Below are 23,489 nucleotides of genomic sequence, written 5' to 3' on the forward strand. Positions count from 1 at the left end.
GGCGCCCGGCCGCCCGTGCTATCGACCTTGCCATAAATCCACACCACGACCTCAATTCAAGAGACGCAGGGCATGGTCGTAGATCTCCTGTCAATACCAGACTTGGGTGGCAAAAACAAGCGGCAGGAGATAAGCTTCACACGGGAAATCTACCTTCACCAACTCCTCCCGGAGGTACGCAACCAGATCGCTCACCCCTACACCATGCCTGTCGAGGACCTCATAGAGACGGCGCAACACCTCACAGACTCCGTCAAGGCTTCAGCGGCTAAAACCGGCCACACAGCCGGTCAGCTCCGTCCAGCCTGAAGAGGGACGAGCAGCCCGTCAACGCCATTGCCAACAGACGTCCACCGAACCACAGCAGATGGAGGTCCCGGGCTTCTGTCGCTACCACAAGTGGTTCGGAAAGGGCGCCCGAAACTGCCTGCCGCCCTGCTCGTTCAACCGTTCAAAAAACGGGGGTGGCGGCCAGCAGGACAGGCCGCCATGGCAGCCGAAGAACCCAGGGCCTCAAAAACAGTAGGTTTTTACGTCCGCGACACCGTCTCCGGCAGGATGATGCTGGTCGACACAGGAGCCTTTAAATCGGTCTTCCCAGCATCCAGAGAGGACCGCAACCAGACACCAGACCCGGCCGCTTTCCTGACAGCCGCCAACGGAACCCCATCCTCTCCCACGGCACCAGGCTCCTGTCGATCTCCATCCTTGGCCAGAGTTACTCCTGGGACTTCATCGTCGCGGACGTAGGAACCCCACTCCTGGGGGCCGATTTTCTGGCGCACCGGCCTGCTAGTCGACGTGGGCGCAAGCGCCTCCTCGATACCGACTCCTGCCGGTCTCTCCGTTAACGGCGGGACCCAGACCCACCATCAGCGCCGTCGCCCCCACCAGTATGCACACCTACTGTCGGAGTTCCCTGAGGTATTTAAGCCCGAGCCGCGCCAAGTCCCGGGGCCCCAGCCAAGCACGGCATATACCACCATATAGTGACTAAAGGGCCCCCGACACATGCGAAGTTCCGCAGGCTTCCCCCCTCAGCGCCTTCAGGAGGCGAAAAAAGCATTCGCGGAGATGGAACAGATGGGCATCTGCAGGAAAGCCTCCAGTCCATGGGCCTCCCCCTCCACATGGTGCAGAAACCGGACGGCTCCTGGAGACCCTGCGGCGACTACAGGCGGCTCAACATTGCAACAGAGCCCGACCACTACCCTCTACCCAACATGCAAGACCTCACGGCCTCCTTTCACGGGGCCAAAATATTCACTAAATTGGACCTTCTTAAATCTTATTTCCAGGTACCTGTTGCGCCAGAGGACATACCAAAGACAGCCATCATCACGCCCCTTCGGGTCCTACGTGTTCGCCTTCTCCACCTTCGGGCTGAGAACGCCGGGGCCACCTTCCAGCGGCTCATGGACAGCATCCTGGGGACCTAAAATTCTGCGTCTGCTCGTCGACGACATTCTCATATTTTCTAGGTCTCACAGCGAACACCAGAGACACATCAAAGCAGTCCTCCAGCGCCTCCAAGAGAACGGCCTCGTCGTCCGTTTCGACAAGTGTACCTTCGGCGTCCAGAAAGCAGAATTCCTGGGTCACGAGGTGTCTCCGACAGGCGTCCGCCCTCTTACATCGAAAGTGGCAGCCGTAGCCGCCCTCTTACATCGAAAGTGGCAGCCGTAGCCAAGTTCCCGACACCCACCTCCATCAAGGCCGTCCAGGAGTTCCTTGGGATGGTAAACTTCTACAGGCGGTTCATCCCCGGGATCGCGCACACCACGGCCCCCCTGACGGAAGTCCTAAAAGGTCAACCGAAGTCCCTGTCTTGGGGACCCAGCCAGCAGCAGGCCTTTTCCCGGACGAAGGCCGCCCTCACCAAGGCAACCGCCTTGGCACACCAGGACCCCAAGGCTCCCCTCCAGCTGACGACAGATGCCAGTAACGTCGCCTGCGGTGCTGTTCTGGAGCAAATCATCAACGGAGCCCCCCAGCCCATCGCCTTCTTCAGCAAGAAGTTCAGTCCCGCAGAGACCCGCTACAGCACCTTCGACAGGGAACTCTGCGCGATGTACCGCGCAGTTCGGCACTTCAAGTTCCTCCTGGAGGGACGCCCTTCACAATCTTCACAGACCACCAGCCACTGGTTCACGCCTTCACGAAGCAGGGGGACGCATGGTCTTCAGACAGCAGCGCCACCTCTCAGCCATAGCCGAATTTACCTGTTCCGTCAGGTACCTCCCCGGCAAGAAAAATCCCGTAGCAGACGCCCTCTCCAGAGTCGAGTTGAACGCAGTGCAGCTTGGTGTAGATTACCAGGACCTTGCCAGAGAACAGGCCGCTGACCCAGAAACCCCAGCATACCGCACCACCATCACATCCCTCAAGTGGCGGGACATGACCCTCGCCCCCGGAGGCCCCAGCCTGCTCTGTGACATCAGCACAGGCCAGCCCCGCCCTTTGGTTCCAGCCTCACGCCGCCGCCAGGTATTCGACATAATCCACGGCCTCTCACACCCCTCCGGCAGGACCACGGCCAAACTGCTTTCAAAAAGTTCGTCTGGCACGGGTGCAAAGGACGCCACAGCCTGGGCAAAACAGTGCCTGCAGTGCCAGACCAGTAAAGTGGGTCGTCACACGCAGTCGGGGGTAGGCGAGTTCCCACAGCCAGAGCGCCGTTTCGGCCACATCCACATCGACGTCGTCGGGCCCCTTCCCCCATCAGGCGGATCCAGATACCTCCTGACGGTGGTAGACCGTTCGACGAGGTGGCCCGAAGCCACACCCATGCAAGAAGCCACCGCCAGCGCGTGCGCTGAGGCCCTGCTCTCCAGTTGGGTTAGCCGCTTCGGCGTCCCGGACCACATCACAACCGACAGGGGCCCCGCTTTCCTCTCCGAGTTGTGGTCTGCCCTGGCTCAACTGCTGGGAACCACGCACCACACCACCACAGCGTACAACCCAGCGGCCAACGGCCTGGTCGAACGATTCCACAGGTCCCTAAAGTCATCCCTCATGGCCCGCTGCACCGCCGAGGACTGGAAACATCAGCTGCCGTGGGTCCTCCTCGGGTTGAGGACCGCCCCCAGAGCCGACGGCACCCCATCCGCAGCTGAACAAACCTATGGGGAACCCCTCGTGGTGCCGGGAGAGCTCGTGACGGATGAACGCCACTCCCCATGACTGCAGAGGCTCTGCGACGTGGCCGGCAAGTTCGCCCCTTGCAGGCGCTCATACATCGACAAAGCAACCACCTTCATGCCGCCACAGCTGTCATCCGCCACCCACGTCTTCGTCAGAGTCGACGCCGTCCGTCCACCACTAACTAAGCCCTACAGGGGACCCTTCCGCGTGCTGGAGCGGAACAGCAAGGCGTTCAGCTGGCACTCCCAGGCAAGAACGACTGGGTTTCCATAGACCGGCTAAAGCCCGCCTTCCTGTCGGAGAGTCCCGGCAGCGACGCAGCACCCCTTCCGCCCAACCGCACTCCAGCACGCCCTCACCCCCAGGCGCGCCGCCCCAGGAAGGGACCGCCCAAACAGCAGCCTCACAGGCGGGAGGCCCCTCCGTTATCTTCAAGGAGCCGCGGCACCCTTCAGCGTCCCAGCAGATACAGGGATTAGTCAGACGCGTCCCCTTGTCTTGGGAGTATTTGTAAAGTCACCACATCGGCGCCAGGATAGTGTTTCGGCGGCGCCATTAATTAAGTCTCCGCTGAGCTTGTTTTCTTTGGTGACTTCCATTTTCTTCAAGCTCAATTAGTCACGCCTAAAACGTGCCAGGTCACGCATTTTAATCATTTTTTACTTCATGGTATTTATACGAATGTCACACATTGTGTATCACATGTTTCTTCATTCACAGGCATCAAGACTGTATCCATATTGTAGCTCTGTATGTTTTGTATTGTAATTTGTACTCGTTCACTGCATATTATTGTTTATTGTTTCGACCTCAGGTCACAGTCAATTCCATTGTCTCTCGCGGCCCGGCGTCAGTCGGCCGCAATATAAGCTGCCTGGATCTGTAATAAAGTAGCAGTAACTTTTACCTGCTCGTTTCTTTGACACCTTACAACTGCACCAACTGAAGGTAATTAAGATAGTTTAGTGGCTAATTATGAATAGGCCTATTTGCCTGTTACATGGTAGTTTATTAAATTAGTAGTACAGTCCATTCCAAACAGACATCACAAAACTTAAACACCATTTTTCTTATTAAGGAAATCTTCAGGCCATTTACACTGCCATGAACACCACTAGGTCTAAAGACAGGATTGAGGTTCCATGTGTAGTGTGTGAAGCAGATGTAAGACCAAGACAAGAAGCCCTGCACTGTGATGTCTGCAATGACTGGCAGCACAGAACTTGCAACTCTGGTTTGTAAACTCAGCCTTTCTTGGGCCTGTACAGTCGAGACATTTTTTTGGCTTGCTTTATCCATTATTTACTGTTTGAATTTTTTTTCTGAAATTTTGGATATTTCAGTGGTACGTCAGTGGGTGGTATAGTGGAAATATAGTAGTTTATGAATTTACTCATTTTACTGTGTATTTTTGCTGCAGATATCACAAGAGAATTCTATAGGAAACTGATCAAGGGAGAAGTGGAGTTACCTAGGTGGGTTTGCCATAGGTGCTCGCTCTACAATGTGCAAGAAATGAGCACTGACAGCCTGACAGAAATTTCAGTCACATGTAACTGGTCAGAGAACTTGATAACACTGCCACGAGGAACATCAACCATAGATGACCCTTCAGAGGAGTCCACTACAACAAACTCATTGCTTTTCTTCAATGTCAACCTACCAGTGGAAGAGATCAGTCATTATGGTGGATAGTCCAACATCCTACCATGTAGTAAGAGGAGGTTCAAGAAAAGGGTGTGATCTTCTCACAGATAGCCTTGGATTCCAGTATGTTAAAAAGCGGGTAACATCAGTATCAACTTCATGGATCTGCAGCGTCCGCACAAAGAAGAACAGGTGTTTTGCTAGTGTTAGTCAGCAAGGTACTACCTTCACCAAAGGTCCCAAGGAACACAATCATTGAGGCAACCCAGGGGCACAAGTTCGAGTACAAGCAATATCTATGGTTACGGCAGCAGCCAAGGAAAATATCTATAGATCCTCAGGGAAGATTGTTAAAGATGCTCTCCTTACACTTGCAACTGGTGATGTAGAACTGCCAAAAGTATCCAACCTACAGAGAACTGCCAACCGAGCCTGACAACAGCTGCGACCAAAACATCCAAATGATTTGGAGTTCGAGATTGTTACTTCTCATATCCCAAGTGATTTTCTTCGAGATATTCACCATAATGGTCAACGTCACTTGATATTTGCTTCTCCTCTCCAGCTTTCCTTCTTGAGCAAGTCCAAGATCTGGTTCATTGATGGAACTTTCAAAGTTGTTAAGGAGCCATTTGTACAGCTTGTCAGCATTCACAGCTACATCAAGTGTGGTGACTGTACAAAGCAAGTCCCACTTTTATTTGTAATTATGTCACAATGAAAGAGTACCGATTACACAGCTATCCTGGGCGCTATTCTTGAACTTCTCCCATCCAACTTTATGGTTGAAGAGAGTGTTGCAGATTTTGAACGGGCTCTGTGGCGTGCTCTTCATAAGTTTCTACCGGATGTTCCTGTGTTTGGTTGCTGGTTTCACTGGGCACAGGCTGTGTACAACAGAGTTAAAAAATATGGGCTACGGTCAGCATATGTTCACCAACTTCCTGTGCGTCATTACATACGTGATTTGATGGCACTCCCCAACCTTCCAGCCTCCCATATCAATAATGCTTTCAACCATCTGAAAGACAGATGCCCTCAAGCTCAGACTACTCAGGTACAGAAGCTCCATAAACTCAACTACATAGAAAAGACATGGATAAACAGCCAATCACGTCCACCGTCTACCTGGTCAACATATAAGAGAGTAGTCAGGACGAATAATGAAGTTGAAGGTTGGCACAATCGTTTAAATCACAACACTCCCACTAAAAGAATGATCTCTACCTGCTAATCAATACACTTTATGAGGAGACCACTTTCCTCCTTAAGTAAGGCTTATCAAACAAAAGATTTGTAGGCTCCAGAGTAAAAAGACCCCTTCTAAGCAGCAAAAACTTATGCAACTGTGGAAAGCATATGAAAATCATGACATTATTACATCAGAGTACCTGAGAAAATGCAGCGAATTGGCAGATCCTGGCGAAGATTAGGCTAAGCAAACACTACATCTGCTATATGTTATTCATAATTTACGATTTTTATTTGTGATTTTTAAAACCACGCAAGTAATAAAGAATAATGAGGACTTCTTGTAAGATGTTTGTATTTATCATCATGAAGACTAAGAAACTTTCTATATGATGTTTGTTTTTATGAACATAAATAAAAAAATTTGTATGATGCATGTATACATTCGGGCTACAGTTGGTGCATTCGGTCTGGTTCGTTTAGACTAGGCAGTTGGTGCATTCAGTCTGGTGCATTCAGTCTAAATACCTATCAAGAACTCTCTCTTTTGCAGGCATGAATGAGTGAGAAAACAGCGGGACTATACTATTCAGCACAAGAGGAAATTATTCTTCTCGGACCAAGAAGACTCGGATCAAGACAGCAGAGGCTTCTGAGCAAGAAGACTCGGATCAAGACAGCAGAGGCTTCTGAGCAAGACGACTCGGATCAAGACAGCAGAGGCCTCTGAGCAAGAAGACTCGGATCAAGACAGCAGAGGCCTCCGAGCAAGAAGACTCGGATCAAGACAGCAGAGGCCTCAGAGCAAGACGACTCGGATCAAGACAGCCGAGGCCTTTGAGCAAGAAGACTCGGATCAAGACAGCAGAGGCCTCTGAGCAAGAAGAGACCGTAGAAACACCATTTCATATTACGCCATTAACCCAGGGCTGTTTAAAAAAAATATTTGGATGCCTCACATTTTTTTTTTTTTTTTGCAGGGGGCTTATACCTCTTGCTGCCCGGTCCGGAAGGTGACCCCATTTTTCTTCCGCAATTTGAAAACTGTGAAGTTTTCTCAAAGATATGTACTACATAAGCTGTTGTTATGTACTGATCTAATATCTGAAATGTCCTAATGGTTTCCATTTCACTAAAGGAATGGTACTGATAATGAAACAAGTCTAAAAGTTATATTACCAGGAAATGTATTCCAAGTACTGTAGTGGGATTTCAGACCTGCTTTACTAGTAACCATATTATGGCAAGTATACCCCTCAGTTGCCAGCTGGTGCTATATGCAGTAAAATTTTTTAAGAATGTGGTTGTAAGGAGCATCAGCACCTGGTATACCGGCGGGCCGAAATGACCATTAGGAAGGTGAGGGCAGTGCGATTTGTTATGAGCACCTGGTGGACCAGGGGGTGCCGTGAATACGAAGGTGAGGGCGGCCTGTACATTCTCCTCGTCTGTCCGGAGAGTAGTTGGTTTTCTTCATACACTCCCTGAGACAGTTCCTCATTGGTAGTAATTCAACATCTGTAAGACAATTACGGTTACTCATATGCTGGATAGCTAATCACCATTAATTCTAATAAATTCTTAGCCTAACTCCAAGTTGTATGAACAGAATACAAGGACACGAAAATGCAAAAGATTTTTGGTCACGACCAACCTGGTTACCAAGAGTGTGAAAGGCTGGCACTTTGCGTTAAATTAGCTCTCAACGATTTTGCTGTGCATTAAATTAGCTCTAAACAATTTTGCTGAACAGTAATTTACGGGCATTTCATAGAGACTTTCCAAAAGTATTCATGGGTCAATCAGCATCTTCTGTTGCAACATCTATACAAATACTGAAAATATGTACACAAACCTTGCTAAACTATTCTGTGCTTTAACTACGCGACTACAGCAAGAGGGACTTTAAACTACAACCTCCTCTACAGCAATAGAGCAAAGGTAACTACACGTAGGCCTAGGATAAACTGCAACTGATAAAGTTGGAAAATAGATATCAGTAAATTAAAAGGAACGTTACATGGGATAAGTCACAGACGATACTGTTGAGAGAGAGAGAGAGACCAGGATGGCTTCATCGAAAGAAATACGTCCTCAGTAATTTCCTTTCGGTCATGACTTTGTCAAATACTGTCCTAGTCAATTTTAGCCATTGAAATAATATAACAGATTATGGTCAGCTAACGAGTTAATGTATCGATACCTAACTCCATTTACCCATTATGGTAATGTCTGATATTAGATTACTACTTCTGATGTAGAACCACTTGCAAACCCATGAAAATAAACTATAAATTTACTCTAAATCATGGGGAATTTTAGACTTACTAAAACAATACAGAAAAAGCTGAAGGCTTATTTTAATCTAACACACCAAAATTTAGTCAGTGATATCTGCGTGGAGGAAAAAAAAAACTTTATTGATGGAAAAACTGTCAAGTGATATCTGCGTGGAGGAAAAAAAAAAACTTTATTGATGGAAAAACTCCTACAAAAACATCATGACACTCTCGAACTGTGTTCATCTACTTTATTAGACTTATGCTTTCCGTGATATGTTTGTGCAAGGCAGCTTTTCGCAAACTACGACCAAATGCCCATTCTCGAGGCATGGGAATTAAATGATTGAGTTATCTACATATTTAGCTCTAACTTAATTACACAGTTTTTGACGTTACAACCACAATAATTATACTACAACTGAGAACCGATCGCTACTAATAAAAAATACTACACCGTTACTAAGTCCCATACAAGAGAAAATACCTTGAGTGAGAGAATAGAGGATTATATACTACTGGTGGCAGACCATGCAAGTTCACACAGCAGGAGACATTAATCTAGTAAATACTGTTGTTTATTAGGCCTACGCTATCATCTCATTATTCACAAGGCAGAATGTTAGTACTATAGCTACGTAGACAGGAATAAAAAAAAAACTATTGTATTTGCAACGGGATTAAAAAAAACTATTCTATTGTATTTGCCTTTTGCACTATAGTTAAGAGGCTTTTGATTGCAGCCACTATAAAGTCCAGAGTGCAGGGTATGGTTACATGTATAATTGAGGTCTACATTGACTGGAGAGACAAGTAACATGAAGAATACTAAGCCTAACCTTACATTTACTCGTTTAATCATGCTTGACTACTTAATCTTGAGGTGTACCTTACTTATGGTTCATTCTTTAACACTAAAGACAGCCAAATTGTCTAAAACTCTTCCAATTCTAGATCGAGAGAGACTGTGCAGAATAGAGCAGTTCATTTCTGAAAAGAAAAATGAAAGTGAGACTCAAGAAAAGGAATGTTTATATTGGGTGACAACAAACCTGAGGATCGCGAACTCAAAACTAGTTTCATACGAGATTATGTGATAACTGTTATTGAATCGGAAGAGGAAAAGCTGAGCAGATAGTCATTCTCTTTTCAAAATCCAAAAACTAAAGCCACACAATAGCTGTATTGCGAAATGACCTTATATTCATTGATACAAGTGAAAAGGGTGTATTCCCTCATCGAAGTCAAGTGTGAAATATGCCAGCCAGTGCTTGGCTCTTGTAATATGACACACACACACACATTAAATCACAAAAATTATAAGTGAAAAGAAAGTCAGTTTGAAGTCATCAAAGTATCTTTCATTCAATGGTCAAACTGACATGGACTAATAATAATAAACCTCTTCTTGCCTTTCCTCAAACAGCCCATGACATACTCATCTAAAGAGAAACGCCGCCACGATGTCAAGAAAATATATTTTAACATATTGTACAATTAAACCAGTCAAGGATACCTAACACAGGAAATTTATGACATAAGTAAACATTCTGAATGTCGGTTGATTAACCTCTTCTTGAATATCCATGCCAATCAACCAGGCCTACCTGAACAAAAACTGAATAGATCAGCTCATAGCCAGACTATTAGGAGCACTAATCTCCCTTGAATAGTCTGATGAAATCATTGACATTTTCATACCAAGCTGGCCAATGCACCAACCAACCGTTAAATGTTAACAATAGAAAGGAGCAGGTTCCTTTTAACAGCAAATAGCAAATGTGACGAGTGATAGTCAAATAAATGAAAGAATATTGAAGATATAAATGAAAGGTAACACTAACACCAGTGCTCTCGTTATATTGACCTCAACCAGGCTGATCAAATGAACAGAAGGAGAAGCAGATCGAAGCAGTTCAGAGAGAACTAATAGCACGCAGAAGTGGAAAATTGAATAGAATTGATATTATGGGAAGTAACCACAGCATTGAGAAGAGGTCTGATGATAGACCAAGGAAGGCATCCTTAATGTACACTGCTCGAAATGATCTGATGGTGAGGAACGGAAAAAGGATGAAGAGAAAGACAAGGTTAATGAAAATGTGGAAACTGAAAATGGAAAAGCCTACAATGAGTATGCATCAAGAAAAACTGCCTGTAAATACAACATAAAAAGAGGCAGTTTGACACTGCAGACGGGGCATCAAGAGATGTGTTGGGAGAATCAAGGTGTACAAGGGCCTAGAGGAGAGAAAAAGACAGCCTTCAAGCTATAGGAATAGAGGTGGTGGTTCAACCAAAAGGCAGGTGGCAAGGACAAAGAAGTTGGTAAGAAATGAACAAGATCAACAAACAACAGAAGGAACAGAGAAATATTCTGAAGAGGATATGCCAAGGAAAGATGATAAAAGAAACCCAATGGAATATTTTAGGAGCGTTTTGAAAATCGTTTGAACAAAGGAAGTGAAGACAAGCTAGAGGATCCTACAGGATAGAAAGATCAATAGGGAATATACCATTAGAGATTAAAAAGTGGAAAATTCCCAGGGACCATCAGGAATAACACATGAGTAATCCAGTCACTGATAAGCTGACCAGAATATAGGAAAATCTGATAAAGAAATAGGTAGGTCCAGAAGTGTGTGGAAAGAGTATGCCAAAGAGAACCTACATAGCAAAAGGGGATGGAATGAGTTGCTAAGAATTTAGAAGAGCTTGGAAGGCAGTCTTTATAATGAGGCAACTGCATGAAAAAGTACAAAGCAAAGAGATAGCAATTGTACCACAAACATGTAGAACTTGGGAAGGTACGGAATTGTAAGACAATCAAAACCAAGTCTGGAAGTTCAGGAAGTATACAAAACTTTGAACAGATGATTCATTGGAGGACACAATTGAAGGGTTTACAAAATATTTTGCTCCTCAAGTCAATAAATACTCTGAGAGTCACCATTTCATACAAGCATCACAGGAACTAAATGAAAAAATAGACTCTTATGTGACTAGGTTAAAAAAAATTAGCTGCTACTCGTGAATATGCTGATCTAGAAGAGATGTTAATAGAGTTATAGAAAGGAGTAACTCATAAGAGACACAAAAGAAATTGCTACAAGAAAGAAAGCTAACCTTGCAAAGACTTCAAGAAATAGCAAGTGCTTTAGAAACGGCTTATTATCAGTCAAATGTCATTGTAGGACAGACTCATAATGATAGCAGCAGCCAGGTAAGTCAAGTAGCCTATAAAGAGAGTTACCAACATGCAAAGACAGGGCAAACACATCAAATAAGTAAGTCTAGCCCTGGTAAATCCCAGTATAACAAAGGTAAATCGCCTGTGTACTTGCAAAAAATCATGATCCCATAGGCACACAGAAACAACAGAAGAAATCTTGCTATAAATGTGATAAACAGGATCATTATGGCAATGACTGGGATAAGTGCTCATCATCAGGTAAGAAGTGCAATGTCTGCAACAAACGAGGTCATTTATCAAGTCAGTGTAGATTTGCTAAGCAAAAGACCACTAAACAGACCAATACAACTGTGAATTTAAATGACGGCTCTAGCTCAAATAAAGCAAGTGCACATAAGAAAACAGGAGTGGAAGAATTTGCATTTCACATTAATTCTGTGAACAAAGATGCACAAGAAAGTCTTATGGCTCAAATAGAAATAAATGGGGCACTCAAACTCGTGCAGATAGACGACACAGCTGCAGATGTTACAATTTCTGAAAGAGTTGCACAAACAATACCTAGCCTAGTGATACAACCTTCAGATAAGGTGCTCTAGAGTTACAATGGTACAAACATAAGTAGTTGGTTCACTGCAAGTAAAAGTACAGTACAGTACAATGATCAAGAGATAGGCAAGTTACCATTGACAGTAGTCAAATATAAAGGCCAAACTTTATTGGGTCTAGATTGGTTAAGATGTATTTAAATGTATCAAATTAGACTGGCCTAGTATTCTAAGGGTTACACATAAAAACATGAGCCACCAGAAGAAATTCCCATAACTAATCTTCTATCAGATTACAAAGAAGTCTTTGAAGATAGTAGGAACAGTAAAGAATGCACAAGCAGTCTTAGTTTTAAAGGAGAATGCCACTCCTAGACTTTTGCTTCAAGACCAGTTCCATACGCATTAAAAGCAGCTGTGGAAACTGAAATGTGTAGGTTAGAAAATGGAGGTTCATGGGAAAAAGTAGATTTTTCAACGGTCAAGTTATGTGGAGATTACAAGGCAACACTAAATCCACAACTGCGAGTAGCTCAACATCCACTGCCAAATCCCAAAGACATGTTCACAACTTTGTCAGGATGTGCAGTATTGTCAAAGGTAGATCTAAGACAAGCATTTCAACAGCTCCCCATGGATGAAAAATCACAAAAGTTATGTACTGTAAGCACACATTTAGGACTGTATTGTCCAAAAAGACTTCCATATGTAGTCGCTAGCAGTCATGCAATATGGCAGCAAACAATGGACAAAATATTTGCTGGTACATCAGGAGTATTCATTTTTATTGATGACATATTAGTAGCTGGTAAAAACAAGAAAGAGCATAGAAAAAGGTTACGTGCAGTTCTAAAGAAACTGAAGGAACATAATATGAAAGCCAACAAGGGTAAATGTATTCTAGAATTGACTCAGTAGAGTATTTAGGCTTTATCGTAAACGGTAAAGGAATTCACTAGACAAGGGATAAAGTAAATGCGGTACAGCCAGCAAAGGTACCAGAAAATGTAAAAGAATGGAAATTTCATTCAGAACTTAGGAACAATTGCTCACCCATTATATAACTTGCTGAACAAGGATGTTAAATGGAATTGTACAAACGAATGTCAAAAATCCTTTGAAAGAATCAAAGCAGAAGTGACTTCACCCATATTCCTGGTACATTATCAAATGGATTTGCCAGTACAGTTGGTTTGTGACACCTAAAACATAGGTTTAGGTGCAGTACTATCACATATAATGCTAGATGGTACAGAAAAACCAATTGTTTTTGCCTCTAGAATATTAAACAAAGCAGAAAGAAACTACTCACAAATTGAAAAGGAAGCATTAGCACTAGTGTATGGAGTAAAAAAAGTTCCATATGTATCTTTATGGTAGGAAAAATTTCACATTAGTTACATACCGCAAACCACTGTTGACGATTTTAGGTCCAAGAACAAGCTTACCAACGTCAGTAGCTGCAAGACTACAATGCTGGGTAATTACATTAGCTGCATATGATTACCACATAGCATAGACCAATATCAAAGATGGATAATGCGGACGCTTTTTCGACATTGCCTGTAGATAAAGCACCAGAGGTACATGATGAAAGTATTCTTTTAATTCCTGCATATAATTTACCCATTACTGCTAAGGAAACAGCACAGGGTACAAAGAAAGACCCAGTACTTTCAAAAGTACCCAGTACTTTCAAAAGTAGTACAGAGTTTAATAACTGGCATAGATATTTGTGCAGATGATGTCTATTGTAAACCATACAAGGAAATTTGGAATGAATTGAGTGTCACACAAGATTGTATTTTAAGAGGATCAAGAGCAGTGATTCCAAATGCATTAATTGGTAGAGTTCTATCCGAAATACACGCAGACCACCAAGGTATTATGAGATCCAAGTCAAGGGCTAGAACTTAAGTTTGGTGGCCAGGTGTTGATAGGTACATTGAAAATTTGGTTAAGAAGTTCATTGCAACAAAATAATCCAAACCAAACAAGAATGCACTCATAGGAATTACCAAGATATCCGTGGCAACATGTGCATACAGATTTTGCAGGTCCATTTTTAGGATACTCATATCTGATATTAGTAGATGTATATAAGTAAAAGTGGCCAGAAGTTGTACCAATGCAAACAACATCATCGATAGCAACTAAAAAATCAATCATGCAAATTTTTGCAACACATGGTTTGCCAGAAAGAATAGTGACAGACAATGGTCCACAGTTTACTTCACAAGACTGTAAAGAATTTCTGAATGTAAATGGCATACAACATACATTATCAGCAACTTACCATGCAGCAACAAATCATCATCATCTTTCCCACCATTATCCCTACGTTAAGGGGTCGGTTGCCTGATGTGCCTTCTCCACTGCCTTTTATCAAAGGCATCCTCCTCCATCACACCTCTTCTCTCCATATCTTCCTTCACTTTATCTCGCCATCTTATTCTCTGTCTCCCTCTCGATCTTCTTCCTCTAACAGGTTCTTCCCAAGCCCTCTTCACTCCTTCCTCGTCATCCATCCTTAACACATGCCCATACCACCTTCAATCATGACTCTCTTATCACCTCTGTTATCTTTTAAGCCTGCTCTTCTTATTTCATTATTTTCCAATCTCTCAAGCAGCGATATTCCCATAATCCACCTCAGCATCCTCATCTCTGTTCTCTCAAGCTTTACTCCCTCTTTTCTTCTTAGCGCCCATGTCTCTGATCCATACATTAACACTGGTCTTATCACTGTGCTACAGATCTTGACTTTTAGCTTGATTGGCATTTTCCTATCACTTACACCTCTAGCTACATCTCTCCACTTCCCCCACGCCACTTTTATCCTACTGTTCACTTCATCCTCACATCCTCCCTCCTGGCTTAAAGTAGATCCTAAGTATTTAAACTTTTCCACCTGTTTTATCATCGAGCCTCTTCTTTCTTGTATTACTATGCTGTCTCTATCTTCCCTACTACTCACTAAAACCAAAGTTTTATTCGCATCCACCCTTAAGCCACCTCTCCCTAAAGACTCCTGCCACTCTCCAACCCTTCTCTGTAGGTCCTCCTCATCTTCAGCAGTAATCACCAGATCATCAGCGTGCAACAACTCCCACAGAACTTAATTCCTGATCTCTTCACTCAACACATCCATGACCAACACAAACAAAAATGGGCTTAATGCTGACCCCTGGTGTAATCCAACACTAACTTCAAAGTTTTCTTTTTCCCCAACTGCTATTATTACTTTTGTGCTCGTTCTCTGATACATCATCTCGACCAGCCTAACCAACTTTTCTGGGGCTTTCCTCTTCCTCAAACACCAAAACATCACTTCTCTAACATGCAGCAAAGAATGGTGAGGCAGAAAGATTTATTCAAACTTTCAAACATAATATGAAGTGCAAACAAGCAAACTCTGGTAATGTAGCATCTCACACTGAAAGTTCCTATTATCCTACAGTACAACCGTACATAGTACTACGGGTGTGAACACTGTCATATACGTTGATGGGGAGGAGGATTTGGAATAAGTTAGATCTTACATATCCTAGCTTGCAGAGTCAGTTAGAACAGAATGGTTATGATCAAGTAATATAAACTTCGAGGTAAGACATTTCATTCCTTCAAGTTATGTCATGGTAAGGTCACCCAATACACAGAAAAATGGGTACAAGGAGAAACTGTCAGGAAGATAGGAAATTTACATTATGTTGTTAAATGTCGGTGGAAAGATTGTAAAACGTCAAGTTGATCAGTCGCAGTCACTCATTACAAATCATACAGAAGTACAAGTTTCAAATACCTCAGACTTAATTATGTCAGATGTGCAAACTGCTCACCAAGACATTGAACCACCAACTGTAAATAGAGAGGAAAATCTTGCACAAGCTCAGAACACACCTACAGTACTCCCCAACAGAATGAATAGATGAAAACCTGAAAGATTAGATTTGTAAGTGTTGAGAAGCAGTTGTGTTTCTTAGTCACATGTAAAGGTGGAGGAGACTGTCATGTATGTCATAAACGGAAGTGCACGACGTTATATAACGTTGTCAGTAGAGATGTTCAGTTCAACGCTACTGCTAGATGTTGCATCATGCTTAAAGTGTATAAGTGTAACCAATTATTATTATGTTTAGTACTGAATCCAACACACAGGCTTTGATCCTGTAAGTTCTACCTCTGTATGTAGGATATGATTCCTTACTGTGTATTGAGCTCAGATGTTCTTATGTTATGATTCAATTATATACACTTTTGTATTTTGTATATATGCTTACCGCCTTCTACAAAATGTCCGCTCAGTAATAAAGACGCACTAAAAAATAGTAGTCTGATTTATCCAAATACATCGACGGCCTAATTGACGAAAGATGGGATTTCACCTCCAATACTAAATGTCCATCATTCACTCCCCTTCAGGTAATAGTGAAGAATTGTAGTATGTGTTCTATATGCTAATACACGCAACAGTGGTAAAAAATTAATATGAGAGAATAGAAAATCAAACCAAACTCCTGAATTTAGGAGACATCAACAGAGAGTAGGAATGAATTTCCTCCTCACTTAATCATTTGGAGACCAGAAGATTCCACTACTGCACTAGGCAAATTATTCCCCATTCTAGTTATAGCCATGATAAAACTCCTAGCAATCTAGTGAAGTTAATTATATGATAGAAATGGTAGCCTGGAATGTCATTTATGTGCTTGGCTCAATTCTACGTATTCAACAAATACCAACTCCTCTTACAACACAGCAATTTATGCAACAGACCTTTTAAAAAGTGCCGTGAACATACCAGATGATGTCATACTTATTGGAAGGTTTAATCAATTTTGTCCTTACTACAGTTACTGTACTGTAGTATCCTATGCAAAAACTTGTTCCTTTAACAGTCAGCTATGCTAGCTTTGAAACAAATTGGATTCTTATTGACTGTACAAAACAAGTTACTATATTAATGCCTTCCTAATGAATAATTAGGACCCATAAATCATAAGTTCAACAACAATGTGGATTAATCAAATATTACACTCTACATTCTTTTGACAGGAAACCATTTGTCTGAAATACTGAAAATTAAATAAACACTTTCAGCTTCATCCATGCAATCTTGGGGGCTTCTTGCAAAAGATCAGGTGTATTATCTTGATAAACTGTCTTCGATTTTGCTAAGAACTTTACTAGTGAATAAGGAATGAATTATATTGGTTTTAATCATTTACATCTTCATTTGCACTGGATGTAAACTATAAGCTTATTTATCTTTGATTAGGTAAAACAAGGTGAAATACATGTCCCTTACCATTTAGTAATAACTGGCCACATTATGATACTGCTGCCTAAAAATCTGAACTTCCAGCTACTTTTCTTGATAGTGATGCCCACACACCTGGAAAACAAATATTATTATTAGTACAGTGTTAGCTACATCACACTCTAACGCAAGCAGATGGATTATAGAATTGAACATGGAACACAAAATTTAGGTCTATGGGGTCATTCGGTGATGAAAGGGAGAACGAGTAAAAGGTTTGAAAAGCATAAAAGGAGGAAAACATCGCAATTGCACTGTGCAAATAAAAGTACATAAATTACTTATTCACAAAATATTTGATACAAATATTAATATATAAGTAAGTCTTAAACTGCAAGGATTGATCGACTGACTTATTTATGGTCACTAAAACAGGCTTCGAAGCTGCAGGGAAATTATACTTTACAATTCCTTTGAGGAAATGATAACCACTCACTGAAGTTTGTTATACTGTGACAAAAACTGAATCATTATTTACCTCTAGTTCAAAGGTAAAACATTAATTAATGTTGCATCCTCCTATACAAAAAAAAAAAAATCTACTTTAGCACTTTAAATAATCATAACAATGCATAATGTAACTAACAATAATTAGCCTATTATGTTAACTTATGACATTAGGTTAAATAGCCTACATACTTGTCTAATGACCTAAAATATTGTCTAATAAAGACTTTAACAGCTATTTGTAGTTAAAACAACAAAACTATCTTAAACTATTCATGGCTACTAGCCTGTAGACTAACCTAGAAAGTACCTTAAGTATTAAACTTTGCCTTAATAAGCTATAACTATTTATGTAATAACCTCTACAATATACAGATACATATTTTAAGGCAGACTGTGTATACTTATTTATAAATATAACTATAGGAGTACAAATTTATTTGTGATTTAAGGTTACGATTAAATACACTATTCGTCCTAACCGTGAATCCCAAAAGCTTATATGATTAACTTCCACTAAAAACCGCATTCGAGAAGTAAAGTTAAAGTTACACATCTGCTATTATAATTTGAGTTAAGCATTACAGTTGCATAATTTAGTCGAAATATACCCTTGGGTCCTCAAACCAGTAATTAAGAGTATTTTACGCTTAAATGTGCCTTGTTTATCCTTTAGCATGAACCAAAAACGTAAGAAGGTAGGCTATGATTAACTTTCACTGGAATACCACATACAAACTAAAGTTATGGCATCATTATTGTAATCTGAGTTAAGCAATATAGCAGTAGTGTAATTCAGTCCTAAATATACCCTTGGGTCAATCAAGTCAGTAAATAAAGTCAATTTTACCCTTAGCTGCGCCATGCTGACATCCGCCATTAGCCTAGTGTCCTTAGCAGCGAAATCATAAACTGAACATGATTAGCCTAATGCTTAAATGCCATCTGGCTGTTAATTACATACCTGGTGTTATGGGTTCACGCCGGTGTAATTATACTCAGATTATATCCTGGATTCACTTCAAATTTCATCTCACAATTTTAGGCTTAAACAGCCTAGGATATGGCCAAGGAAGAACCGGCATGGTTTCCTCTCCTCAAACTCGTCGGGTTTTTCCTCATATCACTTAAACACGTAATTTTTATCTTATTTCCATCGTGTTTATTTAATCCAGTCATGTTTATAGACACTTGGTTGTCGATATTGATTATAATTACGGCGAAACAACGGCAAATAGTACAGTCAAAATTCCGCGCACAGGGTATACTTTCTTACCCTTTTAACACACGACGAAATTATGAAAACGAAGCGTGACGCTACATGGGGAAGATGATTGCTAGGCAACGGGAGAAGACGCTGAGGAAAACACTTTTGGAAAGTAGGTAAAATAAAAAAGGAAATCAAGCGATAGTTAAGACATTCAGTCTTAATAAATTATAATATTTACAACAATAAATTAATAATAATCACAATAATTAAATTTATTTTACGTACGCGCGAGTGAACACGCTACAATCATCCAAATTTTAGAAAGGTGGCACCCCTATGCTTAGAGTGCTTGGTTAATGGAGGGGCTCGGGGTGGGGGGGGGGAGTAAAAGAGCGATGCCAAATGTACTTTCCTCATTGTGCAAATAAGGCTACTGAGGACTCCCTTTCGATTCTTTAAAAAAAAGACTGTATTTACGAAACGCGTCTCATTGTAATTGATGGCAGTTTTATGATAATAATAATGTTGGAAGAAAGAGAATATGAAAATATTAAGACAATGTGACACCACTTTCCTCACGTTCTGCCACATCTGCGTTTACCCTAATAAGGCGATGAGGAAGAAGCAATCATAGTTTTGGGTTAAAGGATCTCTAGGTCAACACAAGGAACAATGGATGTCTCCCCAAAACCAAGCATAGCAAAACTATAGCATAAAACAATGAAAATTAATAAAAATACTATACTTACATTTAAAAATAAAACGAAATCTGCTTAGAGAGAGAGAGAGAGAGAGAGAGAGAGAGAGAGAGAGAGAGAGAGAGAGAGAGAGAGAGAGAGAGAGAAAGCATTATTTCCAGTGCACAGAGATTATTCTTCACATGACATTAGTGCAATCGTTAAACAATCTCGACAATACGTACATGTAGGAAAAAACAGAGAAACGAAAGAAAAACTTGCCTGATTAAAAGACAAACGAGCTTAACAATTACTGAAAGCGATGTGAAAAAACACAGCAGTCCAAAATTATGAATTGAAATTTAAAGGAGGGAGAGAGTCGGTAACCTGGTAATAGTTAATATTTAAATTTCATGTAATTTATGCTCACGTACCTTCATTTTTGATAAGGACGTTTATAAAAGAAGAGTTAGCTCTAAACTCCGTTTTTTTACAAGACAAAAAAACAGGAAATGTCAAAGAGGATTATATATAACAGGTCAATGTCTTAGGAAGGAAAGAGTATACACAATCCACGAGTACCTTCGAGAAACGGAGATATGTCACCGCTGTAAAGCGATTGGTGGGCCCCCTTTTGACCAACGACGGTAGCTCCACTACAGTTGTCGTACAAAGGTAGAGAAAATAAAAAAAAAATACGAAGGTAATTAAGATATTCTGATCAATTTTGTTGTAAATAAATATAAAAATAAGCAATAATAAACTGATCATTTAAAAGTATTTAACCGTACGAGCGAACTCACTGGAACCACACGAAAACGTTAGAAAACTACCACTCATTTTTGCTGTGGGTGGGACCACGTCCTTCCAAGCTTTCGAGTTTGAAATGTTGATGATAAATAACAATTATTATAAAGTTTATAGTCAAATAATGTTTCTCGGTGGTCTTGTTGCGACGCTATAGCCACCTATTGGCAAATTAAGTAACTATAGTAACAAAAAATATAACAATTAATATTAACTGATAACTTTGTTTAAGTAAACATTTAACCTTCGATTTTAGGTAACTAACGACGAACTTTAACTATTTATTCCAGCAGATATGTTGAATATATATTCTAGTTTCCTTTGAAATTAAAACTGATTTGATGAGCTGAATTTGTTCAAATAAATCAAAATAAAAATATTTTTAAGCAACTGTTATCATGAATTATGAAATTATCTAAGGCTCAGTAGCTATGAAGGGTAATTAGTTTGAATAACGAAAATTAATTATTGAATATATAAATAAAATAAATAATAGCAACTTCACAATTCACGTAACATAAAGGCTTTTGATATACAAGAATTTAAAAATGAAATCTCTCAATATAATCCATGTTAAATCTAAAATAAACCAAAGTTCCTATATTTACATTAATAAAATATGTATTTAATATATTTTCGAAATTTCATCTCATTTCCGTAATTTTACTATAAGTTCGTTTACCTGTAAAATATTTGTCTGTTTTTGCCGTCTGCTGGGAATCTTTAAAAAAGGACTATTGTCTTTTATGCTTAAAAATCTGTAAAATCTTGTATGTTTTTATTTTCAAATGATTTTTATATGGAAAATATACGTATAGATGCTAATTCTATAACAAATAAACCCGTATTTTATTGCAAAATACATAATTTTCAAGGCTTCCTGATCTCACTGTTTTGGTAACTAAGACAGCAGACGAATTTCTGAAGAGATCGAGCTAGAATTTTATTAAAATTGATTTATGGTGAAGTGGAAGTGGAGAAAAAGGAAGTGGAAGGAATCAAATGAAATGGAAAAATAAAGTGGAAGGAATAAAATGAAGTGAGAGGAACAAAATGAAGTGGAAAAATAAAGTGGAAGGAATAAAATGCAGTGGAAAAATTAAGTGGAAGGAGAAAATGAACAGGAACTTGAAATGAAGTGAAATTGAAGAGAGAGAGAGAGTGGGGAAAATGAGCGCCAGAGAGAGAGAGAGAGAGAGAGAGAGAGAGAGAGAGAGAGAGAGAGAGAGAGAGAATGGCCTTGTGACAGCCTAAGCTCTTGCACCTTTGAATAACCTATTGGGAGAGAGAGAGAGAGAGAGAGAGAGCACAAAACTCCATCGTCTCAACCTGACAGACGAGTGAACGTAATATCAAGGGCGTTTATCCTGAAATTTCCAATAAGATCTTCGACCTGATGTGCATATGGTTGTCACCAGCATCATAGTATCTTATTCCTCAATATTCCAAGTCGCTCAATCTACTTATGAAGTTCCAAGGAATTTCGACCAAGAGTGATTATCCAGACTAGGCTTATATAACATTACCTTGCACCACGATTCAAAAAGTTGCTCCGTTACTACATGACGGTATGTTGAGAGCAAATGGAAAAAAAAGAATATATACAGTAGAAAAATGAGACATCATAAAGGACGCAGGCACTGAATAGAAAAAGACGATTAGACCATGTCACGTCAAACGGCAGGGTGACTGGCTCTGCCCCAATCATTAAATATATCCTTTTTCTCTGCTTCGTTTTCAGAATACTTTTTGCAGCCTACTTCCTCTTCCCCCTCCCTTCCCCCAGTACCCAGCCCCCTTCAAGCTGACACAACCAAGAGAGAAATGGAGTTTGATTTTCAAATGAAAACAGAGTATTTTACGTCATAATCCTTTGTTACATAAGATTCATTTTCCACCCGCTCTATCAAAGGAAGCGATAACGCAGGGGTAGAGGTAGGGATTAAAAGAGAGAGAGAGAGAGAGAGAGAGAGAGAGAGAGAGAGAGACGTCCTCCCTTGGCACCACAAGGAATTCCGCCTGTATTCTAAAAGGCCAAAAGGTCGAGAACGCCTCCTCATTCACAGCAAGCTCCTGAAACTTTGTCTTTTTGTGTAATTATACAGTAAACTGAATTGATTGGAAAAAAAGCAGTCTATGGATTAATGGAACTTATAATATAAATAGCATTCAGGTGAACGTAAGAACGTGAGACCGAAGAACGTTTTTGAACAAACTTTTTTTTAAACTTTTAAACGTTTAATATGTGAGAAATGAGCTCCCTCCCGGTCAACCCCTGGGGGGTGACACCGAGTACTTTTTAATTTCTCTGTTTCCTTGTTCCAAAAACAGTAACAAGAGGAGGAGGGGGAGGAGGAGAAGGAGAAAGTGGGGGTGTGGGAATGGGTGTGATGTGGGTATGGGAGTGGGGGTCCAGGGATGTGGGTACGGGTGTGAGAGTGAGAGGATGGATGTGAGGATGTGGGTATGGGAGTGGGGGTGTGGGTATAGGTGTGGGGTTGTGAGTATGGGAGTGAGAGTGTGGGTATAGAAGTTGGGGTGTGAGTGTGGGTGTGGGGTGTGGGTATGGGTGTCAGGGTGTGGGTATGGGTATGAGGATGTAGGTATGGGAGTGGGGGTGTGGGTATGGGTGTCAGGGTGTGGGAAAGGGAGTAGGGGTGTGAGTATGGGTGTCAGGGTGTGGGTATGAGAGTGGGGGTGGGGATGTGGGTATGGGTGTCAGGGTGTGGGTATGGGAGTAGGGGTGTCAGGGTGTGGGTATGGGAGTGGGAGTGCAGGTATGGGTGTGAGGGTGTGAGTAAGGAAGTGGGGGTGTGGGGTATGAGGGTGTGGGTATGGTTGTGAATATGAGAGTGGGGGTGTGGGTACGGGTGTGAGAGTGTGGGTATGGGGGTGTGGGTGTGGGTAGGGATTCAACACAACGAGTTATCAAGGGAAGCGATAACGTAGCAGTAGGGGTAGGGGTTAAGAGAGAGAGAGAGAGACAGAGAGACAGAGAGAGAGAGAGAGAGAGAGAGAGAGAGAGA

The 23,489-nt window shown here is 41.5% G+C and overlaps 1 long non-coding RNA gene and 1 pseudogene across 1 annotated transcript; one reads left to right on the forward strand and one right to left on the reverse strand.

The window, feature by feature from the left end:
* LOC136832748 (uncharacterized) overlaps nt 1–6,224 on the forward strand; it is a 33,541-nt pseudogene extending 27,317 nt beyond the window's left edge.
* On the reverse strand, nt 5,284–19,285 carry LOC136832751 (uncharacterized). The gene is made up of 4 exons (XR_010851307.1): nt 18,734–19,285; nt 17,311–17,397; nt 9,151–9,251; nt 5,284–7,500 (listed from the first exon to the last, which is right to left on the reverse strand). It is a non-coding gene; the product is annotated as an uncharacterized lncRNA (long non-coding RNA).
* Nucleotides 19,286–23,489: the final 4,204 nt, after the last annotated feature.

This window comes from Macrobrachium rosenbergii, chromosome 50 (assembly GCF_040412425.1).
Source record: "Macrobrachium rosenbergii isolate ZJJX-2024 chromosome 50, ASM4041242v1, whole genome shotgun sequence".
NCBI classification, from domain to species: domain Eukaryota; kingdom Metazoa; phylum Arthropoda; class Malacostraca; order Decapoda; family Palaemonidae; genus Macrobrachium; species Macrobrachium rosenbergii.